The following is a 12,272-nucleotide window of genomic DNA, read 5'->3' as shown; positions in this document are numbered from 1 at the left end:
GGTTCAGAGTTCTGGGACCATCTCCTGAACCTGCTTGGTTGGGTATTCTGTGTTGTTGTTGGCGGAGCTCTCTGCTATACGTCCACCCGATCCGCCATCTTGTTTGTTCTTTGCAAAATCAATTTGAACCACAAGGTTGGTGGTTCAAGCCCACCAGTTGCTCCTTGGAAACCTTATACAGGGTCACTATGTGTCAGAACCAGCTTTATGCCTCTTAACAACGGCAACAACAACAAGTATGTGCTAGAGCAAAACAATGAATATGATACAGTGTCTGATTTTATGAAGCTCACATCCAAGAGAGAGGAATAGAAACAAATAGACGGTGCCTGGCTACTGCCAACTGCTCTCAAAGGGATCAAATTAGAAGGTGCTGGATACAGTGGGTGAAAAATGTGGAGCAAAACTTAAATTCTTAAAAAAGACCAGGCTTACTTGTCAGAAAATGACTGGTGGAACCCCTGAGACTATGGCCCTTTGTCACCCTTCATGTCTGGAAATGGACTCACCTTCATTGTTCAGTTTTCAGCAAAACAGTATACAGGTCTATAAGGACTCCTGGTGTGACACTGTTGGATCAACACTGGACAGTGAACCACAAGGTTGGCAGTTCAAACCTACCAGCCGCTCCTTGGAAACCCTATACATGGTTGCTATGAAACAGAACTGACTTTACAGCTCTTAAGAACAACAACATAAGATGAGCATTAAAACTAGGGAGGTATGCATGCCTTAGAATAATCAACCATGTGAGATCAAATGGGCAGCATTTACCCAAGGACAATTTCAGAAGGCAGAAAATGTTAAGAAATAAGGAGGAATGGAAATGTGAAAACATAAGGAAGATATTGGATAAATGGAGGGTGCAATTAATGATGTGAAACCAATGTGTATGAATTGTTCAAAGGAAAACTGATCTGCTCTGTAAACCTTCACCCAATTCACAATAAAAAGTTTTTAAAAAGATGATAACAATAATAATATACCATAATAACTAAGATGACAGAGATAAACACAGGCAATTTGAAAGCACATTCCTTCCCCTGGAGGGAAGGAGACTGACAAGAAGTTGAAGCAAGGCTTTTTGGAGAAGTGATATCTGAATTGAATCCTGAACGATATATAGGTATTGCCCAGCTCAAAGAGTTTGAGATCATTTCAGTCAAAGGGACAGTGTATGTGTGTTTGGGGGCAGAGGGTGGTAGTAGTGGTTGTATTAGAAGTGGGCAGAAAATGTAAATAATTAAGTATAGAATTCTTGTCATGCAGTGGTTAAGCACCCTACTGCTAAGTGAAAGATAGGAGATTTGAAACCAGTAGCCACTTTGCAGGAGAATTATGTGTCAGTCTAATTTGGTAAAGATCACAGCCTTGGAAACTATTTTGGGCAATTCTACTCAGTTCTGTAGGATAAGCATGGGTTGGAATCAACTTGACGGCAATGGGTTTGCTTGTATTTTGGTGTGGTGCTGTGGGATAAAGCACTGGACCATAAGGTCAGTTTGAACCAAGTGACTGATGGTTCAAACTCACCAGTCACTCCTTGGAAACCCTACACAAGGTCGCTATGAGTCAGAATCAACTCAATGGTACTTAACAGCAACAACATAGAGCACAAAGCAGGTGAGTGGTGAAAGATGTGGCTGGGGAAATATGCAGAGGCCAAATCAAGGAAGCCCTTGTGTAGCATGCTCAGATAGCTGGTCTCTGATTCTGTAAACACTAGAGAAGATGGTAATTGACAATATTGGATAACTCATTCTGGCAGCTGGAAGGAGAATGTGAAGGAAGGGCCAAAGGCAAGACCAGAAGGAGGGAGAATAGTTAGAAGGCTGCTGTGATTTTTCAAGAGAAAGATGACTAGGGTGGGAACAAAGCATTCTAAACAGCAGAAGGAGATCAGTTTGAGGTTATTAAGGAAGAATTTTATTATTATGCTTGCTTGGTTTTATTTTAATTCTTAAACATATTTTCACCTTGAGGTCGAAGTGGTAGATGGCAGCAAGATGAGGGTAATGGAAGTGTGTAATGCAACAGAATAAAAGTTTATTTCAGATAGGATATTTATAGGAAATTCAGTCTGAAAACTACCTTTTCAACTCAACACGCTTGAGTAGCTGTTTGCTGAAGATTGGTTGGTTAGCCTGTTGAGGGTTAATGACTTGTGTGGGTTAACATGCTCTAGGAAATAGTGAAATGGGAATAAAGCAAGTTAGGTCAGAGTAAAGGAGTACAACTCTGCCATCTGTCTCTTTATCCTCTCTCCAAAAGAATAATACCCTATAAGCAATTCCTAAACAGAGAAGATTTCTGTGCTGGAAATCAGTTTATTTTTCAAAGAAAGAATTTAGGACACCATATGGAATGCAATTAATGATAACATTCAGTTCAGAATACACAATATCAATAAGAAAAAAATAACTAGAATAAATGTGCAAGATTATTAGAGCATGAAACAAAGTCACAGAGAATTAAGTTTAAACATTACTGATTGATATTATCAATTAAAATTAATGTTGTATAAAAAAAGAAAACTTGAGTTAACAGTGCACCAGATTATGAAATAACCTAATGGAACACAATTATAGCATGCACATTAATGGAACTGAACTCAGAATTCTCAATACTGAACACATTGATCAGGAAGAAGTAGATGATATGTTATGCTTAAGTAAAAGTAGAAAGGGAAAAACATGTGCAGCATTTCTTAAACTGAGGGAACTGAAGGAAAAAAAATTAAGCCTTGACTTATTGACAGATTCTACAGGCAAAATATCGAACGATTTATAAAGTATCAAAAGAAGATGGAAGGTATGCACTGAGTCACGGCAGTAAAAAGAAATGGTTGATGTTCAACTATTTCAAGAGGTAGCATTTGATCAACAGCCAATAATACTGAAGAAACAAGTCCAAGGCGCATTGAAGGCATTGACAAAAAACAAGGTTCCAGGAATCGGTGGAATACAAATTGAAATCTTTCAACAAACTGATGTGGCACTGAAGGCACTCACTCATCTATGCCAAGAAAAATTGGAAGACAGCTAACTGGACAACTGATTGAAAGAGATCCATATTTGTGCCTATTTCAAAGAGAGGGCACTCAACGGAATGTGGAAATCATTGGATAATACCATTAATATACCATAAAAATAAAATTTTACTAAAGATCATTCTTAAAGGGCTGGAACAGTATATAACTGCCAGAGGTTCAAGCTGGATTCAGAAGAGGATGTGGAATAAGGGATATCATTGTTGACATCAGATGGATCTTGGCTGAAAACAGAGAATACTTGTGCTTTATTGATTACACAAAGGCTTTGATTGTGCAGATCATGATAAACTATGGACAATATCGCAGAGTATGAGTATTCCAGAACCCTTAATTCTGCTCTTGAGGAAACTGTACATAGACCAAGAGGCAGGTATTCCAACAGAACAAGGGAACACTGAGTGGTTTAAAATTAGCAAAGGTGTTCACCAGGGTTGTATTCTTTCACCATACTTACTCGATCTGTGTGCTGAGCAAATAAATCAAGAAGCTGGATTATATGAAGAAGAATGTGGCATCAGGATTGGAGGAAGACTCATCTGCAACCTTGCTTGCTGAAAGCGAAGAGGACTCAAAACACTGACTGAAGAAGATTACAGCCCTAGGTATGGGGTTGCACCTTAATGTAAAGAAAGCAAAAATCCTCATCACTTGACGTATAAGTAACATCAAGGTAAATGGAGAAAACACTGAAGTTATCAAAGACTTTATAGTGCTTTGCTTATTCCGGATCCCTTTCCTTTCCATATAAAGTTGGTGATTAGCCTTTCCATGTCTTTAAAGAATGATGTTAGAATTTGAGTTGAGATTGCATTATATCTGTAGATTGCTTTGGGTAATGTTGACATTTTCGCAATGTTAAATCTTCCTATTCATGAGGAAGGTATATTCTTCCACCTATGTAAATTTCTTAGTGTCTTGTAGTAATGCTTTGTAGTTTTCTTTGTATATGTCTTTTGCTTCCCTGGCTAGATTTATTCCTAAGTATTTCATTTTTGTGGTGACTATTGAAAATGGGTTGCTTTCCTGATTTCATTTTCAGAGCTCTCTTTGTTAATGTAAAAGAATCCCTCTGATTGATTTCTGTATGTTGATATTATACCCTGCAACTTTGCTGAATCTTTTAATTAGTTTCAGTAACTTTCTTTCTTTCTTTTTTTGTAAGTTTTCATTGTGAACTTAGAACATTTTTTTTTTTTTTTCTGAATGTAGCAATTACTTGAACACACCATAGTGATCTTTGGCCATTTCCTAGGTCCTGGTTAATAGTTCAGGAGTCCTGGTGGTGCATTGGTTCAGTGCTTGGCTGGTAACCCAAAGATTCACACCCACCAGCTACTCCTGGTAACATAGTGGTTCCAAATAGGTCAGTCACTCCTAGAAACATAGTGGTTATGGGTAGTTCTTCCACGGGAGAAAGATGAGGTTTTCTGCTTTTGTAAAGATTTACAGCCTTGGAAACCCTCTACAGGGTCGCTATAAGTCTGAACCGACTCCACGGCACATCACCACCAGCAGCAGCAGCCACTCCTCAAGAGAAAGACATTGCAGTCAGCTTCTGTAAAGATCTACAGCCTTGGGAACTCAATGGGGCAGTTCTACTCTGTCCTATAATGTCACTGTGAGTCTTAATAGACTTGATGGTAATGAAATTGGTTTTGTTTAGATTTATAGGAGTCCTAGTGTGTATTAGGAGCCACAAGGTAGGCAGTTCAAACTCACCAGCCACTGCTTGGAAACCCTATTGCAGGGTCACTATGAGTCAGAACCGACTTGATGGCACAACAGCAACAATATATTTAAAATGTTCATATTGTTGTTGTTAAGTGCCATTGAGTTGGTTCCAACAGATAGTGATCCTGTATAGGGTTTCTAAGGAGGGGCCTGGTGAGCTTGAACCTCTGATCTTGCAGTTCAAACGGACTTTGCAGTCTAGCACATTAACCCACAGTGCCACACCGTTTAGTCCCCTTGTACTGGATACTGATTTAAAAGATATCTCATTTTTGGTTATTTACAAATTGGTAAGAATGTTGTGTAGTGTAGTGCATTGATTTTGACCTTTAATAGAAGAAGAATTTAAAGCTTTGGACATTTCACTGTACCTTTTCTCTTGTATAGTATTCATAAATGCTGGATAACTACCAGTTTGTTTGGAGCAGTGGTTACTGTAAATGGGTCTGGAATTTCAGGAGTCCCCTCTGGAGTTCTTATGACCAGAAATTGCATTTGCAGTCTATTAGTGTTTTTACAGAGGCTGCATGTTTTCTTCAAAATTCTCCTACTTTCCTTTGGTTTTTCGTCTATGATCTTTCATATATGCCATTTAGTCCTGGTGATTTATTAACATTCATTTGTATATTTCACTTGGATAATTCTGAGGATTGCCCAAAATTAAGCAAGTTGCCAACATGTCCATTTCAGGTATAACTTAAAAGCTGCAATCACTGTAAAGTATCCTTTAGTATAAATAGAAGCAAAAAAAAGGCACTGAATATGTCATATATCTCTTTGCCCATTACTATTTTTAAAGTACTAATTTTTCCCTTGGCGTCCTGTATTTTGTATCTTTTTTTTTTTTTTTTAATATTCTCTTATTTTTGGAGTAGGATAAAGGTGTGGCAAAGAGATTAACATTTGTTGAGTACCTGATGCTTTTAGTTGTATGGAGAACAGTTCTGAGAACAAAATAGTGGCTTAATAAATATTCATTAGATGAGTGAATATTTGCCAGGTACTTTGCTTAACATTCTGCATACACAATGGAATATTTTCTTAAGTGATCCTATATGAAGTGTTTACTTTTTTTCTCATATATAAAAAGGAAGAATAAGTCTACAGGTTTTTTTTTTATCATTGTTGAAATTATACACAGTCGAACATACACCAATTCAACAATTTCTGCATGCACCATTCAGTGACATTGATTACATTCTTCAAACATTCTAACCCTTCTTTTCTCAATTGTCCTTTCCCACTAACATAAACAAACTCACTGCCTGATAAATTTATTTTCTGACCTTTCAAGTTAGGGTTGTCAATTTGATACTATATAAAACCCCAAACCGCTGCCATAGAGTGGATTCTGGTTAACAGTTATGCTATAGGACATAGCAGGGTTTCTGAGACTCTAAATCTTTGTGAGAGCAGAAAGCTTTGCCTTTTCCCCCACTTGATCCTATATAGATGAGTCTTTAAGAGGCTACGATGATTAAGGCAAATATTCTTACTAGATGAGCTAAACAATAGTATGATTTAGCAAAGATTTCAAGGGATACTTTTGGTTAAGTTTTCAAGTTTCTTCTTTTTTTAAAGCTTTTATTGGGAATTGAGTAATCGTTTACATGGGAAAACATTGGTTTTACACTCATCCTGTCATATTTTGTTTCAATGCAATGATTACTATCTCCTCCATGCATCATTATTCAATAGTATTTGTTTGCTTCTGTTCCCACTGGTTTTGTTTGTTTGTTTTGTATACAAAAACACTCAGGAATATATAAACATTTAAATAACCAAAGGGCACATTCTGAAAACCTGCTTCCTGGCCACCAGCACACAGCCTTTCTCTTTCCATGAGTCTAGTGTCCTCAGCTGCTCTATCTCTCCATGCTATCATAGGGTCCCACATTCCACTTGTGCTCTTTTCCTTTTATGATGCTAGGGTCCTCTGTTTCTGGAATGTAAGATTAACTACTAACCCCTTTATGTTACAAAACTTCTACCTTTACAGTTGTGACAATCACAATTAGTCATAACAATTACTCACTATTGAATCGTGAGAATCTTATCCCCATCTCCTTTCACCAGACCTGTCTAAACAAGTTGAAAACTATTCAGTGGGGACTCTACCTTCCCCTGCACACTCTTAAGCTAAACTTCCTCTTGTAAGCCAGCTACTTAGTGCCTTTATAAGTTTTAAAGATTATCTCAGGGTCATAATTTTGGGAGGTTCATCCAGACTTATTGACTCCTTAAAACCTGGATTCCATGAGAATTTGAAATTCTATTCTACATTTTTCCTATTTTAAAAGATTTTTATGAGGATTACATAGCTTAGTATATATAAAGCAATTGGGGTACACCTGACAAATAGTAAACACTATTTAAATATTAAAGAAACTGTGGTGGTATCGTGGTTTACACGTTGGATTGCTAACCACAAAGTTAGCATTTCGACTTCACCAGTTGCTCTGCAGGAGAAAGACAAGGCTTTCTGCTCCCATAAAGAATTGCAGCCTTGGAAACCCTATGCAGGGTCATTATGAGTTGTAACAGACTCCATAACACACCACCACCACCATCACCATTTAAGTATTAAGCTGGGAGCGCAAGGGTTCCATAAAATAAGCACTGGACTTCTAATCATAAGGTTGGCAGTTCGTGTCCACCAGTAGCTCCAAGGCTTTCTACTTCCACAAAAGATTTAAAGCCTCGGAAACCCTACACAGGGTTGCTATGAGACCACACCGACTCATGGCACTGATCAACAATGGCAACATTAAAATATTATTATTCTTTTCAGAAATACCAGTGAGGGAACTGAAATAGTGCTGTTAATTCTCCTTCAGTTTTTTAAGTGTTACACTGGCAGTGGAGGAATTGAAATAAATTTCTAGCCTTCATGATTGTCATTCTAAACCTGTACCTTTCTTTGGCTTTGATGTTCTGTTGCTGTTAAGTGCGGTCAAGTCAGTTGTGACTCACAGTGACCCTGTATAGGGTTTCCTAGGAGCTGACCTTGCGATTCAAACTGACCTTGTGCATTATCCTGCAGTGCCACACCAGAACTCCCAAGGAACGCTACACGTTGATATTTTGCCTCCTTTTCATTTATACCTAGATGACTTGATAAGCTTTCTAGTTATCTTACATAGATTATCTTTCAATACTTTTAGAGATATATATTTTTTCCTTTCCTTTAATAATTTGGTTGTCATGGCCTTTTCCACTTAACAGGTATAGTGATCCTCAGCACTTACTTTTCCCGAAGTCCAACACATTGTTTTCAACAATGGAAAAAAAAAATTCTCACTGTTGATGATTAAAATATTTCCATTCTTAATATTTTTCTTCCACCTCTCCTCTATCAGTTTGCTCTACTCTGGTGACTTGTGTGTTACTGTGATTCTGTGAACTTTGCCACGGATATTTTAAATACCAGCAGGGTCACACATGGTGGACAGGTTTCAGCTGAGTTTCCAGACTAAGACTGACTAAGAAGGAGAGTCTGACCATTTCTAAATGGTCACTGAAAATCTTATGAATAGCAACACAACATTATTTGATATAGTGCTGGTGGATGAGCCCCTCAGTTGAGAAGGCAATCAAAGTACAGTTGGGGAAAAGGTACATTCTCAAAGTAAAATTGACTTTAAGCATATGGAAGAAGCTGAATTTTCAGGACCTTCATTTGCTGATGGGTCACAACTCACAATGAAAAGAAACAGCTGCACACATCCATCATCCATGAGTAATCAGAACATGGGATATGCTGAGTATAAATCTAGGAAAATTGGAACTCGTCAAAAATGAAATGGAACACATAAAGTTCAATATCCTAAACATTAGTGAACTGAAATGGACTACAATTGGACATTTTGAATCAGACAATCATAGGGTTAACTATGCCAGGAACTATAAACTGAAAAGGAATAGCATTCATAGTAGAAATTCATAGTAGATTATTTCAAGATCTGTCTTGAAGAACTATGCTGTCTGTGATAAGATATCCATATGTCTATAAGGAAGGCAAGTTAATAGCATCATCACTCAAATTTATATACTAACCACTAAAGTCAATGATGACAAAACTAAAGAATTTGTTTGTTCTTCTGATAGTCCATGGCACTTTCATTATTCTTCTCCAACATCAAAATTCAAATGCATCAATTCTTCTATGGTCTTCCTTATTCATTTTCCAACTTTCACATGCATATGAGGCGATTGAAAATACCCTGGGTCAGGCTTACCTTAATCTTCAAATTGACTTCTTTGCTCTTGAACACTTTAAAGAGGTCTTTTGCAACAGATTTGCCTAATGCAATATGTCCTTTGATTTGTTGACTGCTGCTTCCATCAGTGTTGATTGCAGATCCAAGCAAAAAGAAGTCTGACAGTCAGTCTTCTCTCTCCTTATCACAATGTTATTCATTGGTTTGAATGTGAGGACATTTGCTATTTTTGCATTTTTTTTTTCTTTCACATTGAGGTGCAATCCATAGTGAAGACTGTAGTTTTTGATTTTCATCAATGAATATTTCAAGTCCTCTTCACTTCTAGCAAACAAGGTTGTGTTGTTAATAAGTTTTCCTCTAATCCTAATGCAATACTCTTCTTCATGTAACCCAGTTATCATATTATTTGTACAGCATATAAATTGAATTGTTGTTGTTGTTGTTGTTAAGTACTGTGGAGTCCGTTCCAACTCATAGTGACCCTGAACAGGGTTTCCGAGGCTGTAAATCTTTATGGGAGCAGAATGTTTCATCTTTCTCCAGTGGAGCTGCTGGTAGTTTCGAACTGCTGACCTTGAGGTTGGTAGCCCGACTCGTAACCACTATGCTACCAGAGCTCCTTACAAATTGAATGAGTACTGACAAATAACACAGCCCTGGTGCACACATTTCCTGATTTTAAACAATTATCTCCCTTGTTCTGGTATAAGGACTACCTATGAAGATGTTCCTCGTGAGCACAATTAAATGTCTTACAAATTTCTTGGCATACATGAGTGAGTGCCTCAGTCTGTTGAAACAGTTCAATTTGTATTCCATCAATTTCTGGAGCCTTGTGTTTTGTCAATGACTTCATTGCAGCTTAGACCTACCTCTTCCTTCAATATTGTTGGTTCTTGATCATATGTCATCTGTTGAAATGGTTTAACACTGGCCAATGTTTTTTTTTTGGTACAGCAATTCTGTGTATTTTTCCCATCTTCTTTTGGTGCTTTCTGCATCATTCAATATTTTGCCCATACTTTTGCTAAATGCCATTGAGTCATTTTGACTCATAGCAACTATGGATAGGGTTTCCAAGGAATGGCTGGTGGGTTTGAACTGCCCACCTTGAGGTTAGCAGTCCAGTGCTCATAACTACAGTGCTACTCCAGGACTCCATTTTGCCCGTAGAAACCTTCAACATTACAACCCAAGGCCTGAATTTTTTTCTTTAATTCTTTCAGCTTGAGAAATACTGTATGTGCTCTTCCCTTTTGATTGTCTACGTTTTTGCACATTTCATTATAATACTTTATTTTGTCTTCTTGAACTGCCCTTTGTAGTTTTTAGTTCAGCTCTTTTGTTTCATCATTTCTTCCAATTGCTTTAGTTTCTCTATGTTCAAGAGCAAGTTTCAGAGTCTCTTCTGACATTCACTTTGGTCTTTTCTTTCTCTCCTGTCTTTTTAATGACCTTTTGCTTTCTTAATGGCTGATGTTCCGAATGCCATTTCACAACTTCTTTGGTCTTTGACAATTAGTGTCCAATGTAACAAATCTGTCCTTTTTTTATTTTTAAAGTTTTTTTTATTGTGAATTGAGTGGTAGTTTATATGGGATAGCATAGGTTTTACACTCATTGTTTCATTGCAATGATTGCAATTTCCTTCATGCATCATCATTCAACAGTAACAAATCTGTTCTTGAGATGATCTTTAAATTCAGATGGGATATATTTAAGGTCATATTTTGGATCTCATGGACTTGTTTTAAGTTTCTTCAGTATCAGCCTGAACTTGTATCTGAGCAATTGATGGTCTGCACAACAGTCTGCCTCTGGTCTTTTTTTGACTAATGGTATTGAGCTTCTCTTTCTATAGATGTAATCACTTTGATTCCTGTGTATTTCATCTGGTGAGGTCCACGTGTATAGTAGCTGTTTATGATGTTTATAAAAAGGTATTTATTTGTAAGATGTTTGGCCTGGCAAAATTCTATCACACAATCTCTAGCATCATGTCTATCACCTAGGTCATATTTTCCATGTTGTTGATGTTGTCAAGTGCCGTCGATTCAGTTGCGACTCATAGTGGCTCTGTATAGGGTTTCCAAGGAGCAGCTGGTGAGCTTGAACTACCAACCTTGTAGTTCAAATGGCTTTACAGTCTGGCGCATTAACCAACAGCGCCACACCAGGACTCCATGTACTGATCCTTATTTGCTTCCAACTTTCATATTTTAATCAGTAATAATCTATACATCTAGATTGCATATTCGATCAATTTCAGGTTGTAGAAGTTGGAAGAATTCATCTATTTCATCCTTACTGGCTTTAGTGGTTGGTGTGTAAATGTGAATGATGTGGTATGAACTGGTCTTCCTTACTGGCATATGGGTAGTATCCTATCATAGATAGATCCTGAATGCACTTTTTGATGTTGAATGAAACACCTCAAATTTGTTGTTCCTGACATAATAAACCTTAAGACTGTCTGATTCAAAATGGCCGACACCTGTCCATTTCAGCTCACTAATGCCTAGGGTGTTGATATTTATGCATTCCATTTCATTTCTGATAACTTCCAATTTTCCTAGACTCATACTTTGTGCATTCCACATTCTGATTATTAATTTTTTACAGTCACTTCTCCCCAATTTGAGTTGTGCCACATAAGAAAATGAAGATCCGAAAATATTTGCACCATCTTTTCATTGCAGTCAACTCTGCTTTTAGGCTTTCTGGTGTGGCGCTGTAGGATAAGCACTACACAGCAAGGTCAGTTTGAACCGAAAGGTTGGTTGTTCAAACTCACCAGCCGCTCCTCAGAAATCCTATATAGGGTCACTATGAGTCAGAACCTTCTTCACAGCATTTAAGAACAACAACAACAACTTTTAGGAGGCAGCTTTTCCCCAGTCTATTTTTAGTTCCTTCCAATCTGAGTGGTTCATCTTCCAACATTATGTTGATTGTGTTCTGCTGCTATAATATAAGGGTTCCAGTTGTTTACCATTCTGAAGTGGTCACATCTCCTTCTTCCTAGTTTATGTTAGTCTGGAAGTTCTGCGGAAACCTGTCCACCATGAGTGGCTTTTCTGGTTTTTAAAATACAGGTGGCATCACTTTCTGTATCATACCAACACTCAGCCACCACCACAGTAATGACAAACTGACAAAGTGGTGGTTGTAAGAATGTTATTGTTAAGTGCTGTCAAGTTGGTTTCAACTTACAGCAACCCTATATAGGGTTTACAAGGAATGGCTGGTGAGTTTGAACCACCGAC

Source organism: Chrysochloris asiatica, unplaced genomic scaffold (genome assembly GCF_000296735.1).
Source record: "Chrysochloris asiatica unplaced genomic scaffold, ChrAsi1.0 scaffold00255, whole genome shotgun sequence".
In the NCBI taxonomy this organism is placed as follows: domain Eukaryota; kingdom Metazoa; phylum Chordata; class Mammalia; order Afrosoricida; family Chrysochloridae; genus Chrysochloris; species Chrysochloris asiatica.
Note: the sequence above shows the minus strand (reverse complement) of the source record.